Below are 20,535 nucleotides of genomic sequence, written 5' to 3'. Positions count from 1 at the left end.
ATGCTCAGATTGGCCGTAAAGCAAATTGAGTCAAGGTTCATCGAGCCGTATGAGATATCCGAACGAATTGGGCCAGTTGCATACAGATTGATTTTACCTCCTGAACTTAAAAAGATTCACAATGTTTTTCATGTCTCAATGCTTCGACGTTATAGATCCGATCCATCGCACATAATTAACCCATCAGAGGTTGAAATTCAATCTGATTTGAATTATGAAGAAGAACCGATTCGTATCCTAGCTCACGAGGTGAAAGAGTTGCGAAACAAAAGGTTCCGTTAGTAAAGGTGTTATGGCTCAAACACAGGATCGAAGAAGCTACATGGGAAACCGAGAAATCTATGAAAGAATGATACCCAAATCTATTCACTGGTAAGATTTTCGGGGACGAAAATTCCTTAAGTGGGGGAGAGTTGTGACAACCCTAATTTGGCCCTAGTCGGAAAGTGGTTTCGGGACCACAAAACCGAGTCATAAAAATAATTAACCGTTACAATCTATGCTTACTGTATGTGTACATGCACGTGTGAAAGTTTCATGTTTTAATTGGTCAATTGTATGTGAAATTATTAAATAGGACTTATGTGAGAAAATTCTGAAATGTGATAGGTTAATCTTAAGTGGCCTATTAATGCATGTGACAAAGAGGATGGACTTGCATGTCAAATATTCATTTTATTTAGGTAGTGGCCGGCCATGATGATATGTTATATAGAATATATGTATTATTTAATTATAATGGCTTTATAATTTTAATTTAGTAATGAATTAATAAAAAGAAAATGGGTGATGAAAACAAAGCTTCACCTTTGTTCTTCTTGGCCGAAATGTAAGAGAGGAAAGGGGAGAAAACTTCATTCGGTTGCCATAGGCTTAAATCAAGGTAAGAATTTTTATTAGTTCTTAAAATTTTAGTTGTTTTTAAGTTAGTTATCAAGTTCTTATTTCAACCCATGTTAAAATTTTGAGTTTTGGGAGAATTTGAGCTTTCGGTCATGGTGGGAATAAAATAAAATGAGTATATGTGTTAATTACCTTGTATTTGAAGTTTTGAAGAATAGGTTGTGATTAATTAAAATGATGAAGGTTAAATCTTTAAATTTAATTGAATTTGAACATTTGGCATTACCTATGATATTAGATATGAGTGTATGAAAGGTTGATTTTGAGTAGTTAGGTGTGTTAAAAAAAATAATTGATGATTTGGGTGGTATCTATGGTTGATTCGGTTATGGTCTTTGCATGAGTAAAATATACATATGGAAATGGTTGTATTTTTAGTTGATATTTGTGTTCAAAATAGTTCAATTTGTTTTAGCCACATGTGCATAAATTGTAAGAATAGAATAGATAATATGTACTTGAGTATTCGGTTATGGTTTTAGGTTCGAGTTGACGGATATGTAAAAATTAGCTTTTGGTATGTATTGATTTAGTATAGGAGTTCGAAAATGGCTTAATTTTCATGTTTAAATTCAGTTATATCCGATCATGGTTGGAGTTATTTTGATATGCATATTACAAGGTATATATGATTTGTGTTTTGGTTGCATAACTATATTTGGTTAATAATATGAATGCAAAGAGTTGTGATTTAGTATATTGTAATAAATCTGAACGGGACAGCAGCTGTAAAGTGATTTTGGAAAATCACCATAAATTGTGAGATTGGAGTTAGAAGATGAATAAACTATTTAATTAAAGCTTAATGAGCCTAGTTTCAAATGAAATCAATGATAACATATTTTGACTTCTGTACAATTAGAAATTTGATTCGTGATAAAGGGTGGTCAGATTAGTCAAACAGTGAAAAAGGGGAAAATTTTAAGAAAAATCTGGTATTGATTGGCCAAACTAAAAATTCTGAAACTTTTATGGATAAAAGATATATGAGTCTATTTTTAGGGAAATTTTACAGAAATTGATTTGGAGTTTTGTAGCTCCAGTTATAAATAATTTGGTGACTATTGCTCATGAAGACAACTTATTGTGAATTTGTGATTATGTGGTAATCATTGATAAAAATTTGTTAATGAGTTGCTTAATGTTTTCTTATAAACTTACTATGATCTATGTGTGTGAAAGGCAATTATATATATTATATTTTTGAAGAAATGCTTGAATAGTCGAATAATGACTAGTTTAAAATTTTTGAATTTAAGCTTAAGAGCAAAGAGGGTCGAAGTTGGATAGGGGAAAAGAGAAAGTAATTGAGTAGCCTTTCCGCAATCGTTCAAGTATATCCGAGGTAAGTTTTGAATAGTCACATTTAGTACGTAATTGATAATGTCTTGATATGTGTATGATAACTGTACTGCGATCTATTGATTCTATTTGAATATAGTTGAGTGACAAATAATTTATGTTTAAGGCTTAAAGCCGAATAGACATTAGAAGTTAAGCTTGGAAAGTAAATGGACATATATTCTTATGTATGTTATTGAGCCAAAAGTTATATGAATGGTGCCCATGTTATGCTATTATTCGAATGGAATAAATGAACTATGATTGTGAGATGTTATGTGAATTGAATTTTCTTGCGAATAAGTATGCATGACATTCAGTGATGTATATCCGGACTTAGGGTCCGCAGGCTATGTGCTGGAATTATATCCGGATTAGGGTCCGCAGGCTATGTGCTAGAATTATATTCGGACTTAAGGTCCGCAGGCTACGTGCTAGAAATATGTCCGGGCTAAAGTCCCGCAGGCTTCGAGCTAGTATTATACCGGGTTTAAATTCCCGCAGGCTTGTGCTGGTAATTGGTTTCAAGTCCTAAGACCTAACAGGCCTAATGCCAGTAAGTTAAGTAAGATTACGATATTGAATGCTCGCAGTAAACCATCGTCGAGTAAGTAGTATACATTTAAAATGTTCAGGTACATATTACTTACTCATCAGTGAATTGATTTCGAAGTGAATCATTAGCATCAAAGAAGAATATATATAAATATGATTGATGGTTATATTTGTGAATATGAGAATGATTTAATCGGTCATGGTATATTTGTATATGAATTATATGTTAAAATTTCTTTATGTACTCATGTACATTAAGTCAATGATTTTTGTGAATTATTATTACTAAAGAATGATACTTAAGTGTGAATGAATGTTTCGATGTTCGATAAGTCTTTAATTGTTTGTGATGCTTTAAACTTACTAAGCTTTGAAAGCTTACTCTGTTCTTTATTTCTCTATTTTATAGATTGTTGATTTTGGCCACTAACTCGGGGATCGTCAGCAGTTCATCACACTATCGATCTTTTTGGTATAGTTATATTTTGGACTCGATATGGAATGTATAGGTTAGGCTGATGATAACTATGTTTTGAAATTGTAAATATTTTGGCCATACGAAAATGGCGTATAACTTAAATATCAGTATGTATTTCAGCTCGATCTCTGTTTATGTTTATTGACACTGTGAATGAGATAATTAATTGTTTAGTTCGGTAATACCTCTTAGCCTTAATTCGGCATTCGGATTCAGGTTAGGGGTGTTACACTCGAATCACATTCACTTTTTCTTCGGTTTCTTTAATTAGATCAACTCCGTAAATATGATTTTCTTTGAGTTCAGTCCAATACAATGGCGTCTGACACTTATGACCATACAATGCTTCATAAGGTGCCATCTTCAAACTCGTCTGATAACTATTATTGTAGGCAAATTCTACCAACGGTAAGTATCTTTCCCAACTACCTTGGAATTCCAATACATAACATCTGATCATGTCTTCAAGAATCTAAATTACTCTCTCTGATTGTCCATCAGTCTGTGGATGGAAGGCAGTGCTGAAATTTAACTTCGTACCTAATGCCTCTTGCAACTTTTACCAAAACTGCGATGTAAATCTCGGATCTCTATCCGAATTGATCAACAAAGGTACTCCATGAAGTCTAACAATCTCACTGATATAAAATTCAGCCAACTTATTAAGAGAATAATCAGTACATACTGAAATAAAATGAGACGATTTAGTCAATCTATCGACTATTACCCAGATGGCATCTTTCTTCCTCAGAGTTAACGGCAACCCTGATACAAAATCCATAGTAATTCGATCCCACTTTCACTCGGGAACCATGATAGGCTGAAGTAGTCCCGAAGGCACTTGGTGTTCAGCTTTCACTTGTTGACAAATTAAGCATTTCAATACGAACTCGGAGATATCACTTTTCATTCTGTTCCACCAATATATTTTCTTCCAGTCATTATACAAACAACCACTATGTGCTTCATGCAAGATCTTTTGAATCAACTCATCATTTTTCGGTACACAAATCTGATCTTTAAACATCAAGCAACCATCAGAACCGATTCTGAAATCTGATCCTGTATCAGCCTCACATTGCTTCCTCTTGGCTTGCAAATCTTTGTCACTTTTCTGAGCTTCACAAATCTCTTGTAAAAACATCGGTCTTGTGCTCAACTCTGTTAGAATCGAACCATCGTCAGACACCGTCAACTGAGTATTCATAGCTCTCAAAGCAAACAACGACTTTCTACTAAAAGCATCGGCAAACACATTAGCTTTCCTCAGATGGTAGTCAATCACAAGCTCATAATTTTTCAATAATTCTAACCATGTCCGCTATCTCAAATTCAAGTCTTTTTGTGACATCAAGTACTTGAGACTTTTGTGGTCGATATATACTCGGCACTTTTCACCATACAAATAATGTCGCCAGATATTCAAAGCAAACACTATAGCAGCCAGTTCCAAATCATGAGTCAGATAATTCCTTTCATGAGGTTTCAACTGCATCGAAGCATAAGCCACCACTATTCCTTCTTGCATAAGTAACATCCCAAGCCATTTAGAGAAGCATCACTATACACCACAAATTCTTTACCTGACTCGGGTTGTACTAACACTGGTGCCTCAGTCAGTAACTTTTTCAATTTCTCAAAGCTTTGTTGACATTCTTCCGTCCATTCAAATTTAACATCTTTTTGGAGTAGCCTGGTCATAGGAGTAGCAATTATAGAAAATCCATTTACAAGCCGTCGATAATAACCAGCTAGACCCAAGAAACCTCTGACCTCAGTTACGTTCTTCAGCGGTTTCCAATCAACAATAGCTGAAATTTTACTGGGATCAACCCGTATACCATCACCTGAAACAATATGACCCAAAAATCTAACTTCTTGAAGCCAAAATTCGCCCTTACTAAATTTGGGATACAACTTCTTATCTCTCAAAGTTTGCAAAACTGTCCTCAAGTTCTCAGCATGCTCTATCTCATCTTTCGAATAAATTAAGATATCATCAATAAATACCACATCAAACTTGTCCAAGTATGGCTGAAATATTCGATTCATTAAATCCATAAACACAGTAGGAGCATTTTCCAAACCAAATGGCATAACTAAAAATTCATAATGGCCATACCTTGTTATAAAAGCAGTTTCAGGCACATCTGACCCTTTTACTCGCAGTTGGTAATATCCAGACCTCAAGTCAATCTTTGAAAACTATGTTGCTCCTTTCAGCTGATCAAACAAATCATCAATTCTTGGCAACGGATACTTTTTCTTGATTGTTACCTTATTTAATTGCCGATAGTCTACACACAATCTCATAGAACAATCCTTCTTTTTCACAAATAATATGTGAGCACCCCAAGGCGAAAAACTCGGTCTCACAAAGCCTTTGTCAGTTAACTCTTGCAACTGCGACTTTAATTCTTTCTACTCTGTTGGTTCCATTCTATATGGAGCAACCGAGATCGGAGTTGTTCCCGGTATCAACTCAATACCAAATTTGACTTCTTTGACAGGAGGCAAACCCGACAACTCTTCTGGAAATACATCCGTGAATTCACATACAATCAGGACTAATTCAATTTTCTTCTCAAATTCCTTTGTATTCAACACATATGCCAAATAAGCTTCATAACCCTTTCTCAAATATCTCTGAGCTGACTTCAAAGAAATCACACTAGGCAATGCCTCTGATTCATCTGATTCAACCCGCAGAATTTTACCATTTTAACATTTTAACTCAATAACCTTTTGTTTACAATTTACTATAGTATCATGCAATGTCAACCAATCCATACCCAAAATAACATCAAATTCGTCAAACGGCAACAACATCAAGTCGGCCGGAAAATAATGACCTCTAATCATCAAAGGACATTTCTTGCATACTTTATCAACTATAACACATTTGCCTAACGGGTTTGACACTTTAATCATAAATTCCATAGACTCAACAGGTATACTCATATTAGACACCAATTTCATGCACACATATGAATGACTAGAACCAAGGTCAATCAAAGCAATAATGTAAGCATCATAAAGACAGAAAATACCAGTGATCACATCGGGAGATGAAGCATCTTCACGCGCCCTTATGGCATAAGCTCTAGCCGAAGATCTAGCTTCAGATTTAAACGTTGAATCTCTGACAACATTCTTGCCGCTTGCCTCTTTCCCAGCATTTCTCAAAGATCTTCATCTCAAAACTGCACCACTAGGTTTTTCACTCTGAAATTTTTCTTTCTCAATTCTCTCGGGACAATCTCTAATAAAATGATCTGGAGAACCACACTGGTAACATTCGCTAGTTCTACACGGACCAAGGTGACTTCTACCATATCGTTGGCACTCGGGTCTAACAAATCTCGAATTTCCCACACTAGCCACAGAAGTAGTCTGAGATTTAAAACCCGCATTTTGCTTCTTACGATTCCCATACGAATGTCTGACCAAAACATGAGAATGAGAATACATATATTTGGATTTTCTAGATTGCGGTGAGAATGCACCGCTCATCAGTCTTTTCTTCAAATTTCTAGTCTCAGCCTCTGCCTTTCTCTTTTCTTTAATTAGTTCTTAAGCTTTGCAAGCCCGATCAACAAGTACTAAGAACTCTTTCAACTCAAGAATTCACACAAATAGTTTGATGTCTTCATTGAGTCCGTCTTCAAATTGTTTGCACATTTTAGCCTCTGAAGGAATACATTCTGTAGCATACTTACTCAACCGAACGAACTCCCATTCGTACTCAGTAACTGTCATGTTGCCTTGTTTGAACTCGAGAAATTCTTTACGCTTCTGTTCAACAAATCTTTCACTGATGTATTTCTTCCGAAATTCTTCTTGAAAGAACTCCTAAGTCACTTTCTCCTTTGGTACCATTGAAATCAATGTCTTCCACCAATAATAGGCTGAATCTCTCAACAAGGATATAGCACATTTTAAGCACTCTTTAGGTGTACCAGACAATTCATCAAATACTCGAATAAAATTCTCAAGCCAATATTCTGCTTTCTCGGCATCATCATCAATATTTGCCCTGAACTCTTCAGCCCTTTGCTTCCGAATTCTGTCAATTGGGGTTCTATGAATTTCGTCAAATCCATACCTTGAGGCATTGGGGGTACAAGTTGAGGAATCGGGGGAGGTGGGGGAGGTTGTTGAGCATTTAGGTTTGTACAAACGAACTCGGTGTACCATGCATTCATTTCATCATCTGGAGAAAGGCTTCCCGAGCCCCTTCTCCTCCTCCTTGACTAACAGTAAGAGGTCGGTTTTCAGTCAGCACCACCCCTTCAGCAGGAGCTGGTGCATTGCTCTCTACATCATCGGCCACAGCTGGATCAAGATCCATTTACTATAAAAAAATCAATTTAAAGGTTAGGAGTCATGACACTATCACAATATATATGGTATGTATAGCAAAACATGTACATACGCCACATTAGTCAGAGAACCAACTAAACCGTAGCTCTGATACCACCAAATGTAACAGCCCCTTACCCAAGACCATCGCTGGAGTTGAGCACGAGGCATTAACAGACTTAAATTATCACTTAAACAATTTCAAACAATTTATTTCACCTTTCGTAATAAACTGCCCATCTGCATCACAGTCGTTAAAAAAATAATATCTCAAGCTACGAACCTCAAAATTAAAATCCATTAATTTTTCCTGAAACGAGACTTATATATATATTTACTAATATTTTTTCCAAAATTTTTGGTCGGGCCAATTAGTACAGTTTATTAGTTAAAATTTCCCCTATTTCAGTGTTCGACTACTCTAACCTTTGTTCACTACGAATCACTTTTCTCTCTTTACAGAATTCAGATGACTATGTCATTTGTTTCTCTTAAGAGCATACTCAATAAGGAAACTGTACATATAAAGTATGACTCCTAAATATTTTTGTACAATTTTTAGTGAATTTCTAAAGTCAGAATAGGGGATTCAGAAATCGCTATGACCCTATTCCACCAAAACTCACATAAAATACAACTCATTTACCTGTTTTGTTTCTTCCATATGAAAATAGATTCAATAAGATTCAATTTCATATTTTATTGATCATCTAATCCTATTTCTAATAGTTTTAGTGATTTTTCAAACTCACATCATTGCTGCTATAATGATACTATTTTATAGCAAATTTCATCTTTTTTATGAATTTCCATAGATTAGATAGCACATTAAGCATACATAACACCAAATATGATATTGATTAGCCGTTCCAATGACTAATCATTACCAAACATTTCCTTACCACCCAATAACCATATCATAGGATAATATACACAAAATGATTATAATGCTATACATGCCATACTCAAAATATACAAGCCAATATACCAAAATAGTCCACGGATAGTGTGAGCGAGCCTCCGACCAGTCCCGATTTCCAAGATGGCTTGTCAAAACTACAAAGAATGGAAAGAAGAGAGTAAGCATAGATGCTTAGTAAGTTCACATGCAAATAGCAAGTAACATAATCATGCAATCCAACATAAAACATCATTTGCATAAATATCACCAAGACATTCATGTTACATTTGCATTTACCATCTTACCACAGTTTCATCATCCTAAGTTCTTAACCCGAGGGTTTAAGCGCATACCTGTCCAAATTTTCTCATTCACCACACTTACCAACATGTCACCTTCATCTTAAGTATTCTCCTTATTCACTTAAGATTCACCCGTTGAACACATCGGAATATAATTTGGATACACAGATTGCATGCACATAAATGCCATACCTGTAGCTAGACAAACTCAATAGCCTGTGAAAATTATGTAGCCAAGCTACCACGTAACCTGCCCATAAGTGAACTCGGACTCAACTCAACGAGCTCGGGCGTTCGCATCCATAAGTGAACTCGGACTGAACTCAACGAGTTCGGATGCCTAGTTACATCTCACGAACTCGGACACAACTCAACGAGCTCGAAACTCAAATATCTTAGTGACATGTCACTTGTATCCTAATCTATTCCCAAGGTTCAAACAGGATTTTCCTCAATCACACATCTTTGTTGTCTTCCACGGAATGTTGGAACCGATACTTGATAGCATTTCATATTTATCAAGTAGCTCACATAATTTGCATATTACTAAATAATAATCCACAAAGCAGAATATTTCATGATAATAATCATCATATCATATAAATAACATTAAATTACTTAAAATGACAATTATGTTACTACATTTACACTTGAACTTACCTCGGTACAAAATGTTAGAAATCGAGCCTAATCCTCGTAAACTTTATTTTTCCCTCGATCATGACTCGAATCTTGTTTCTCTTGATCTAAAATAACAAATTTAGCTTGTTTAATACTTAGATTTATTAAAACAGTCCTTGACCCAAACTTTGACAAAATTACATTTTTGCCCCTAAACTTTTACATATTTCCACTTTTGCCCAAAGGCTCGGAAATTAAACTTCATCTTATTTTCTTATGTTTTATGACATGCTGATCATTTTTCCCTTCTATGAAACATCAAATTCTCACTCTAACATGTACTTATAAACATTAGGTATTTTTACCGATTATGTCGTTTTACTCGTTTTCACGTAAAATCGCTTAGAAAAAGTTGTTTAACACAATTTCAAGCTTCATATTATACCATAAAACATAAAAATAAACACAATTGACCGATGGGCATTTTTCCAAATATAAACCCTAGGTTAAATTATTGCTAGAATAAGCTTAATCAAGTTACCGGGACTCCAAAAACATAAAGAACATTAAAAACGGGGCTAAAATGGACTTACAATCGAGCTTGGAAGCTTGAAAAACCCTAGCTATGACTTCCTCATGTGAAATCCGGCCAAGGGGTTGAAGATGGACAAAAATTGGCTTTTAATTTTGCTTTTAATTCATTTTGATAACTAAATGACCAAAATGCCCTTAATTAAAAACTATGGTGTTTTATCTTCCTTTAGGTTTTTTTGTCCAAACTAGTATAATGGTCTAATTACTATCCAAGGACCTCCACTTTAAAAACCCATTACTCACAAGTACTTAGTACCTTTGTGAACTAGAACACACATTTTACAACTTTTGCAATTTAGTGCTAAATATCAAATTGGACCTTCTATCGATAAAATTTGTAAACAAAATTTTCACACAATCATGAAATCATGCCATAGACCTTAAAATGATAATAAAATAATTATTTTTATCTCAAATTTCTGGTCCCAAAACCACTATTCTGATTAGACCCTAATTCGGAATATTACAAAAGCGGTGCTAAAATGTAATTTAGTACCTAGTGCATCTTGCAGTTTCTTCCAAAGCAACGATGTAAACCTCGGATCTCTATCCGAAACAATAGAAATAGGTACCCCGTCTAATCGTACAATTTGAGAAATGTACAATTCAGCTAGCTTATCAAGCGAGTAATCTGTATGGACTGGAATAAAGTGAGCTGACTTCGTCAATCTATCAACAATAACCCAGATTGCATCTGTCTTGCTTGGTGTTAACGGTAAACTAGATACAGAATCCATCATGACTTGATCCCATTTCCATTCAGGTATCATAATCGGCTGAAGTAATCCCAATGGTACCTGATGCTCGCTTTTACTTGCTGACATATGAAACATTTCGACACGAAGTTTGAAATATCTCTTTTCATACCGTGCCAACAGTAGTACTGCTTCAGATCATTATACATCTTTGTGCTACCCAGATGAATAGACAGTCTACTATTATGAGCTTCATTACAAATCATCTGAACCAACTCAGGATCCCTTGGTTCACATATTCAGTTTTTGAACCGCAAACATCCCTCAGCATCAACCTGAAATTCTGAGTCAGCATTCGAATCACAGTGATTCCTTTTTGCTATCAAGTCATCATCAACCTTTTAAGCTTCACAAATCTGTTGAACAAATAATGTTGTCGCTTTTAATTCTACTATAATCGTACCATCGTCAATCATAGCCATATCTGCATTCATTGCACACAGAGGAAACAGTGATTTTCGGCTTAGGGAATCAGCAACCACATTAGCCTTTCCCGGGTGATAATCAATCACAAGCTCGTAATCTTTAAGCAACTTTAACCATCGTCGCTATCTCAAATTCAAATCTTTTTGAGTCATCAAATATTTGAGACTTTTGTGATCAGAATAAACATGACATTTTTCACCGAACAAATAATGATGCCATATCTTCAAAACAAATACTATAGCGACCAATTCGAGATCGTGTGTCGGATAGTTCTTTTCGTGCAGCTTTAACTGTCTTGAGGCATAAGCTACAACTTTGCCTTCCTGCATTAGAACACAGCCCAAACAATTCAAGGATGCATCACTAAAGATAACAAACTCTTTACCCGATTACGGTTGAACAAGCACTGGAGCTTCAGTCAAAAAAGATTTGAATTGGTCGAAGCTTTTCTGACACCTTTCTGTCCACTCAAATCTAATATCTTTTTGAAGTAGCTTTGTCATCGGAGTTGCAATCATCGAGAAACCTTTTAGAAATCGCCTGTAGTAACCAGTAAGTCCTAGAAAACTTCGATTTCAAGTGATCGGCATGCTCAATTTCATCACGAGAGTAGATCAATATATCATCAATAAACACCACAAACTGATCTAAGTACTGTCTGAAGATCCGATTCATCAAATCCATGAAAACAACAGGTGCATTAGTAAGTTTGAACAGCATCACCAAAAACTCATAATGTTCGTATCTCGTTCGGAAAGCAGTCTTAGGCACATCAGAATCTCTAACTCGCAACTGATAGTAACCCGATCTCAAATCTATTTTCGAAAACATTGAAGCTCCCTTTAGCTAATCGAAAAAATCATCAATGCGTGGCAACGAATATTTATTCTTTATGGTCACTTTATTGAGTTGTCGATAATCAGTGCACATTTTTATAGTTCCATCCTTCTTTTTTCACAAATAGAACTGGCGCACCTAAAGGAGAGAAACTTAGTCACGCAAAACCTCTATCTGTCAGCTCCTGTAATTGGGCTTTTAATTTTTTTAACTTAGTAGGTGCCATTCGGTATAGAGCAATCGAAATTGGAATCATCCTCGGTACTAACTCAATACCAAACTCTACCTCTCGAATAGGCAGCAATCCCGACAATTCTTCAGGGAACACATCCAGATACTCGCATACCACTAGTACAAATTCAATCTTCTTTTTAGTTACTTTACTATCAAGCACATACGCAAGGTAAGCTTCACAACCCTTTCTCACATACTTCTGAGCCCATACAGAAGATATCCCTGCTGGTAAACCATTCAGATCAGTAGACTCAATTGAGATTATCTCATCATTCTAGCACCGCAAATCAATACTCTTTCGTTTACAATTCACCACCACATCATGTACTGTTAACCAATCCATTCCCAGAATTATATCAAACTCATCAAATGGCAATAGCATTAAATCAGTCGGGAAACATGAATCTCAAATCATCAGGGGCAGTTCTTACACACTTTATCAACTAACACACATTGGCCCAGAGGGTTTGATATTGGAATCACAAACTCAGTAGACTCAACAGGCAAAGTCTTACTGGATACTAATGTTTCACACACATAAGAATGAGTTGAACCGGGATCAATTAAATCAATTACACTAATAGTATATAGAATGAATATACCAGTAATAACATTAGGGGATGAGGCTTCCTCTTGAGCGGGAATGGCCTATGCTCTGGCAAGTGCATGAGTCTCGGATCAAACTGTTGTATCCAAAGCCCCTCTCTGAGTACCACTCCTACCTCTCGTGTTCTTGGGTGGTCTACCCCTAGCTGTAGCGCCACTCGGTCTCACACTCTGAACATTATCTTTCTCAACTGGCTCCGGGCAATCCTGAATGAAATGATCTCATGAACCACATCTATAACAGACTCTATTGTTATACTTGCCCCAAAATTCACCTACATGCCATCTTCCACATTACTGACACTCAGATTTATTCGGCCAACACTGGCAATCGAAGTGGCTTGTGAACTCACTGGTGGTTGATCTCATATAGAAAGCTCGATAGTAGTCTTAAATCAGTTGCTATCATCTCGGAACTTCTTTGATGCCGACTGAAAATTCTTACTCGTTGATCTCTTGCGAAAATCTCTAGCTTCGAACTCCGCTTTTTTGTTCTCTTTCCCCAGCTCTTCAGCTTTGCAAGCTTGCTCGACAAGTACTACAAACTCTTTTATTTCAAGTATTCCAACAAGCAATTTATTGTCTTCATTTAGCCCTTCTTCAAATCTTTTACACATAGCAGCTTCAGGTGAAACACACTCTCGGGCAAATCGACTGAGTCTCACAAATTTTCCCTCGTATTCAATGACAGTCATACGACCCTATTTAAGCTCGAGAAACTCTTTATGTTTCTGATCTATGAATCTCTGGCTGATATATTTCTTACGGAATTCATCTGAAAGAATTCCCATGTGACCTGTTATTTCGGCACAACCGAAACCAAAGTATAACACCAATGATAGGAAGAATCGCGTAACAAAGACATGGCACATTTTAGACACTCATCAAGAGTACATGATAGTTCTTCAAATACTCGGATAGTGTTATCGAGCCAAAATTCAGCCCTCTCAGCATCGTCATTATCTGTGGCCCTAAATTCTTGGGCCCCGTATTTTCAAATTTTATCAACAGGGGGCTTATTTAATCTCATAGGATCAATAGTAGGAGGTACCACATGCATCAAAGGTGGGTTATTCGGGTTCGAGGGTTGTTGAACAGCCGAATTTGTTCGAATATATTGAGTAAAACACTCGTTCATCATATTATAAAAGGCTTGTTTAGCCCTATCATCATGGTTACTTGTATTCGGTCGAGAATCAACTAGCGCTGTCCCTTGTATGGGAGTAGGCGCTACACTCTCGACATCATCCACTACGGCTCGATCGGGATCAGGATCCATTTATTATACAAAAAACACATTTCAAGTGTCAGGAGTCATCACACTATCACAGTATAATTTATGGCATGTATAGCTAGACTCAAATAGCTAGGTTAGTTTGAGAATCGGCTAAACCGTAGCTTTGATGCCAATCAAATGTAACACCCCATAACCCAATTCCGTCGCCAGAGGGGTTACAAGGTATTACCTAATGATCACAACAACATTTGAACACTCATATAGCAAAATTAGACTGTACAATACTATTTTACCAAGCCGAATTTATAAATAAATATATTTCTAATCAAAATTTTAAGCTTATAAAAAAATATGTTATAAAAACTCATGCCAATATAAAATTACACAATAAATTCAACATGAATATGCAAACATAGTATAATGTATGCGCATAACAAGAAAATGAAAAGAATTCATTAATAAAACTAACACAAATTAGTGTCATGGTTCCTTTGGTCTCTTTTGAACTTGGTTAGTTACCAACTCATTTGCTTATACTTATTTACAAAGTCAGTTGACCATTTTACAAATTCATTTAAAAACAATTAATAGGTTAAACCGAATGCCGCCAATGCTTGATATTTACTCAACAAAATAAGATATATATATATACTTAACAAAAATTATGCGCATGAAGTAACGTTATAACAAGAACAAATGTGCATCATTTCTCATCAATATTTAAGCAAAATGACCATGTCCATTTCAACCATTTTGAAATTCTATATTAAACCATATATGCTCAATGTGCATTCCAAAATCATATATATATAATAAACCGAATATAAATACCAATTAATAAGCTTAAAACATACTCATACTTGCCATTACCACCGAATATCAATATCCAACCCACAATTGATCAAATTATAAGTATAAATATTCAATCATCAACCAAAAATATATAATACAACTCACTTATCACAACATATACATATCAATATTAAACTTACACCACCATAGCATATAATACTTAGACTCGATTAATGCTTATTCCATCATATTCAAATTTTACCAAACTAATATTATAACCCATATTGATCATTACGATAATCAAATACGCATAGTTTAGGTATCACAAATAAAGGCAAACTCAAACCACAACCAAACATAACCAAACTTTAACATGTAAATTAAGTCATTTTCGCATGACTTAACCATTATACATATATGAAATTTAAACATCTCCAAAAGAGTTATTAGCGTATACATGCCATAAGTACCAAACCAACTTTTAAAAGTACCAAATATTGAAGATAGGGTGGATGACTTTACTAACGATCCCCAAGGGTGTAACGATCTCCAAAATCTATAAAATAAAGACAAGAAAAACACATCCAAAGTAAGCTACCATAGCTTAGTATGTTATAAGCATCAAAAACTCCAAATTCAATTTAATAGTCTAGTATCATGCTACTAGATCATTTAGTCAATATCTTACCACATTCAAGGCAATTTATTAATCATATACTCAATTTCAACTAAGTCCAATATGCATCTGCTCAACCACAATATACTATATTACTCTCAAACACAAAATCGAATGCATTTAGCATTCCATCATCGTATAACATTAATATATTCGAGCACAAAGCCATTAAAACCAATCTATCATTATACATACTTTCAATTTAAAATATCCATCACATAGAATCGATACTCACCTGCACAAACTTGAGCTATACATCATAGTTGTTCATCAAGAAATTTGAAGCTTTAATTCATTCAACCATTCCCGATTTACTCAAATAAATCACACACTTAGTGCTAATGTTTACTCGAAAATATATATTGAGTTTGCACACTTAGTGCTCGATATTTAAACTCGCACACTTAGTGGTCAATAACCACATTCGCATACTTAGTGCAAGATTCAGATCCGTAATCATTTATAGTGCAAGATTCACATCCGTAATCATTTATACTCGCACACTTAGTGCCTAAATTCCATTACTCAATACACATCAATTTAAATTCATCAATTCCCTTTGAATTGGGCAACATCAATCTTTCATGTAATTCATTTCGGCTCATATACTTAAATTGATTTAAATTTAATCAACAAAAAAAAATTCTTAATAACTTACCTTGAATATCAAAGGACAGTTGAATTCGACTACTCAACAATTTTTTATTTTCCCTGATCCACGTCAGATCTTTTTGGTTCTTGATCTAAAAAGTTCCAAATTAAGCTCATTCAAATAGAATTTCATTCATAGTCCAAATACACATAATTGAGAAATTTACCAATTTACCCCTAACATTATGCGCTTTTACAATTTAATCCAATTTTCACAAAACACAAAATATGAAGAATTTGCATATACAATGCTGGGGCTAAATGTTCACTAGGCTTATATAAGTCCTCCCATTTCACTAATTTCACAATCTAGTCCTTCAATTTAGTATTTTCACAATTTAACCCTAAATGCTCAAAATTACCAAAAATCCCAATACCAAAAATGTTAATTTAACACATTTATTTTATTTTCTAACATAAAACATAAATTTCACCAAACTATCAACAATGGCACTTCATGAGTACGTAATCAAATTTCAAAATTCCAAGCATGGGCTTTATAGTATTCAAAGCAACGATCTCAAAAACGTAAAAATTAATAAAAACCGAACTCAAATCACTTACCTAATTGAATTTGCAAGGACCGAAAATATCAAAGCTTAAACTTTCTTTTCTTTCTCTTAGTTTGTTCATCTTTTATCAAATATAATATATTAACATGTATTAAAATATACCATAATGCCATAAAATATAATAAACAATTCAAGTCATTAATTCATGCATATTGGTCGGCCACTAATTCCTATTTATGGCCAAATTGAAACCTTAATATTCCATAATATAAAAACAATCATAATTTGGCCCTTACACATTAACCCTTAAATTTGCCATTTTACGCGATTAAACCCTTTTTCATCAATCGACCTCCAAACACTAAAATTTTTTAAACGAGACTTTTCCAAAAGCAACTTCACACATTTTAAGCATAGAAAATAATATTTAAATATTATTCTGACTTAGATTCATGGTCCCGAAACCACCATTCCAATTAGGGTCAAAATTGGGCAGTTACATTCCCCCAGTAAAGCTGTTTCAGATCATTATACATCTTCGTACTACTCAGGTCAATAGATAACCGATTGTTGTGAGCTTTATTCTAAATCATCTAAATCAACTCTGAATTTCTTGGGACACATATTCAGTTTCTGAACCTCAAACAACCCTCAGCATCAACTCTGAACTCTGAATCAATACTTGAATTATGTTTAGCTCGCTTTGCTAACAACTCATCATCTACTTTTTGAGCATCATAAATCTGTTGAGCAAATAATGGTCTTTTTTTTAATTTAGCTATTATCGGACCATCATCAGTCATAGCTATATGCACATTCAGTGCACACAAAGCAAATAGTGATTTTCGACTTAGAGCATCAGCAACGACATTATCCTTTCCCAGATGGTAGTCAATCACAAGCTCGTAGTCTTTTATCAATTCTAACCATTGGCGTGTTCTGAAATTCAGATCTTTCTGAGTCATCAAGTATTTTAGACTTTTGTGATTAGAATAAACATGACATTTCTCACCGAACAGATAGTGACGCCATATTTTTAGTGCAAACACAATAGCTACAAATTCTAGATCATGTGTCGAATAGTTCTTTTTCATGCAGCTTTAATTGTCTCGAGGCATAAGCTATGACTTTGCCTTCCCGTATCAAAACTGATAAGTCGTAATTTATACATATTTGCATCCCATGCTTAGCATATTTTTGGATAAATTATCATCAGATTTGTGGAATTCGATGCTCCTAATCCTTTAATTACATGTTTTATACTTAGGTGAGCATAGGAGAGTAAAAAGAGAGACAAACGGGCCAAAAACAGAGAAAATGGGTCAACGTGGGAAATCAACACGGCCTGAGCTTCCTTACACGAGTTGTTCACACGCCCGTGTCTATTTAACAGATTGCAACATGGCCTAAGCCACCTCACACAGGCGTGTCCCTGTCGGGCCTAAATCTAGTCCTATTCGGAAAAGGCCACTCTTGAGGGATTTGAAGCATTCTAAAGCCTATATAAACACTCCAAGAGGTACCTAGAAAAGACACACAGAGTAGGAGGCAAGGAATTCCTCGAAGAAAGCTAATTGATCCTTCTCAAAAGCTGGATTCTCCTTCAAGACTGAAGATCTCCTTACAATTTCCTTCAGGGGTTTTTGGGTTTTCTTTATGTTTTGTTATTATTCTTCTGAGATGTTTCCTTTTACACTTATGAACTAAATCCCCTAAATACCTAAGGGGAATGAAACCTAAGACGGATCTTGTTATTATTTTCTGAATTATATGATAAATATTTGATTTGATCTTAATTATGTGTTCTTAATTCTTGCTTTAATATTCCAGGATATTGATTCAAGTATTGATGTGCTTATTTAGAGGAGAAAAAGTCTCTGTCTAAGAGTAGATCTAGCATAATTAAGCGAAGTTGATTGCACCTCTAGACATAAGGAGACATAAATCTGCCGGATTAGGGTCAAACCTAAGAAGGGAATCCATAGATCGAGTTAATGCAACACTAGGGGTTTTAATTAGAAAGAGATTTCAATTAATCAACCTAGGGTTAAACATTGTTAGTCTCGAGAAAGATAATAATATAAATTAGGGGTTTCTATGGATGAAATCAAATGAATAAATCGTCTAATTTAGAGTCAAATAACAAGTGAAGTCTAGGTGGATTTTTCCCTTGGGTATTGTCTAAATCAATCAGTTTTCCCAAAAGCGTTTCCCTAGTTTACTTTTTGTGCATTCTTAGTTTAGTTAATTAGTTTAGATAAAACAATTCCCCTTATTTTTAGGCTAGATAATAAAAAGAAAGTTAATACTAGTACTTTTAGTTCCTGTGGGTTTGACATTCCGGTCTTACTATAAACTATACTACTGTTCGATAGGTACGCTTGCCTTCATCGTGATAGTAGTTAGTTTTTAAGTACGATCAATCATAAATATAAAACTCATCACACACACCAAGTTTTTGGTGCCGTTGCCGGGGAACTAAAATATTAGGAATTCTTAATTTTTATTACTTTAGCCATTTATTTTATTGCAATTTAAATTTTACTTTAGTTTTCTTAATTTTACTAAATTTTCTTTTTTTTTTCTTCTAGCAGGTTTTTATAGTTTATGACTAGAAGAAACGCGTCAGGACCATTAATTTTTTACAGTTAGATTGAAAGCATAGTTCGCCGAAACTGAAGAGAAATAAGGCAAAACCTAATAAACATAGATGAAGGACAAGAGGAAGATATCCATAATACAACCGAGGAGATGGCTGAAAATTAGAATAATCAGCTTTCTCTTGTGGTTGCTGCAGATCCAATAAATCAGAATCCTGCTCCTCGTACTATTGATGATTATGCTAAACCTACTTTAACAGGAGCCGAATCGAGTATAGTTAGACCTGCTATTGCTGCAAATAGTTTTGAACTGAAACCTAACACAATTCAAATGATACAACAGTTTGTTCAGTTTGATGGTTTGCAGGATGAAGATCCAGATACTCATTTGGTGAATTTTCTAGAGTTTTGTGACACATTTAAGATCAATGGTGTTTCTGATGATGCCATTCACCTGTGGTTATTTCCCTTTTCATTCAGGAACAAAGCTAAACTGTGGTTGAACTCATTACCACGAGGGTCAATCACTACTTGGGAACAAATGATCGAAAAGCTTTTACTTAAATATTTTTCGCCGACTAAAACAACTAAGTTGAGGAATGATATCTCTTCTTTTGTGTAGATTGACCTATTAACACTCTATGATGCATGGGAGAGATACAAGGATTTATTGAGAAAGGGCCCTCACCATTGGTTACCTCTATGGCTACAGGTTCAGACGTTTTTCAACGGTGTGAAACCCTCAACAATACAACTTATCGAAGCAGCTGCCGATGGAACTTTGAATAACAAAACACCTGAAGAGGCTTATGAATTTATTGAAGAGATGTCACTGAATAACTATCAGTGGCAAGTCATGAGAACAAAGCCGACAAAAACAGCCGGTGTTTTCAACCTCGATGCGGTTACTATGCTATCTAACCAGGTAGAACTTTTAAATAAAAAGATTGACGGTTTGTATGGTTCTACACAGGTACATCCAGTGATGAGGTGCGATTCTAATGGAGGAGTAGTACACACAGAATATCAATCCTCCAACCCTAGCACCGAGGAGGAACAAGTTCAATATATGGGTAATAATAATTCTAGATCTCAAAATAACCCATACAGTAACACCTATAATGCAGGTTGGAGGAACCATCCCAACTTCTC

The 20,535-nt window shown here is 35.0% G+C and overlaps 1 non-coding gene across 1 annotated transcript; it reads right to left on the bottom strand.

The window, feature by feature from the left end:
- Positions 1 to 19,972: 19,972 nt before the first annotated feature.
- LOC121210650 (small nucleolar RNA R71) lies at positions 19,973 to 20,079 on the bottom strand. The gene has a single exon (XR_005905764.1). It is a non-coding gene; the product is annotated as a small nucleolar RNA R71 (small nucleolar RNA).
- Positions 20,080 to 20,535: the final 456 nt, after the last annotated feature.

The sequence above is a fragment of the Gossypium hirsutum genome, chromosome A11 (assembly GCF_007990345.1).
Source record: "Gossypium hirsutum isolate 1008001.06 chromosome A11, Gossypium_hirsutum_v2.1, whole genome shotgun sequence".
NCBI lineage: Eukaryota > Viridiplantae > Streptophyta > Magnoliopsida > Malvales > Malvaceae > Gossypium > Gossypium hirsutum.
Note: the sequence above shows the minus strand (reverse complement) of the source record. Positions and strands in the feature narration are given on the sequence as shown.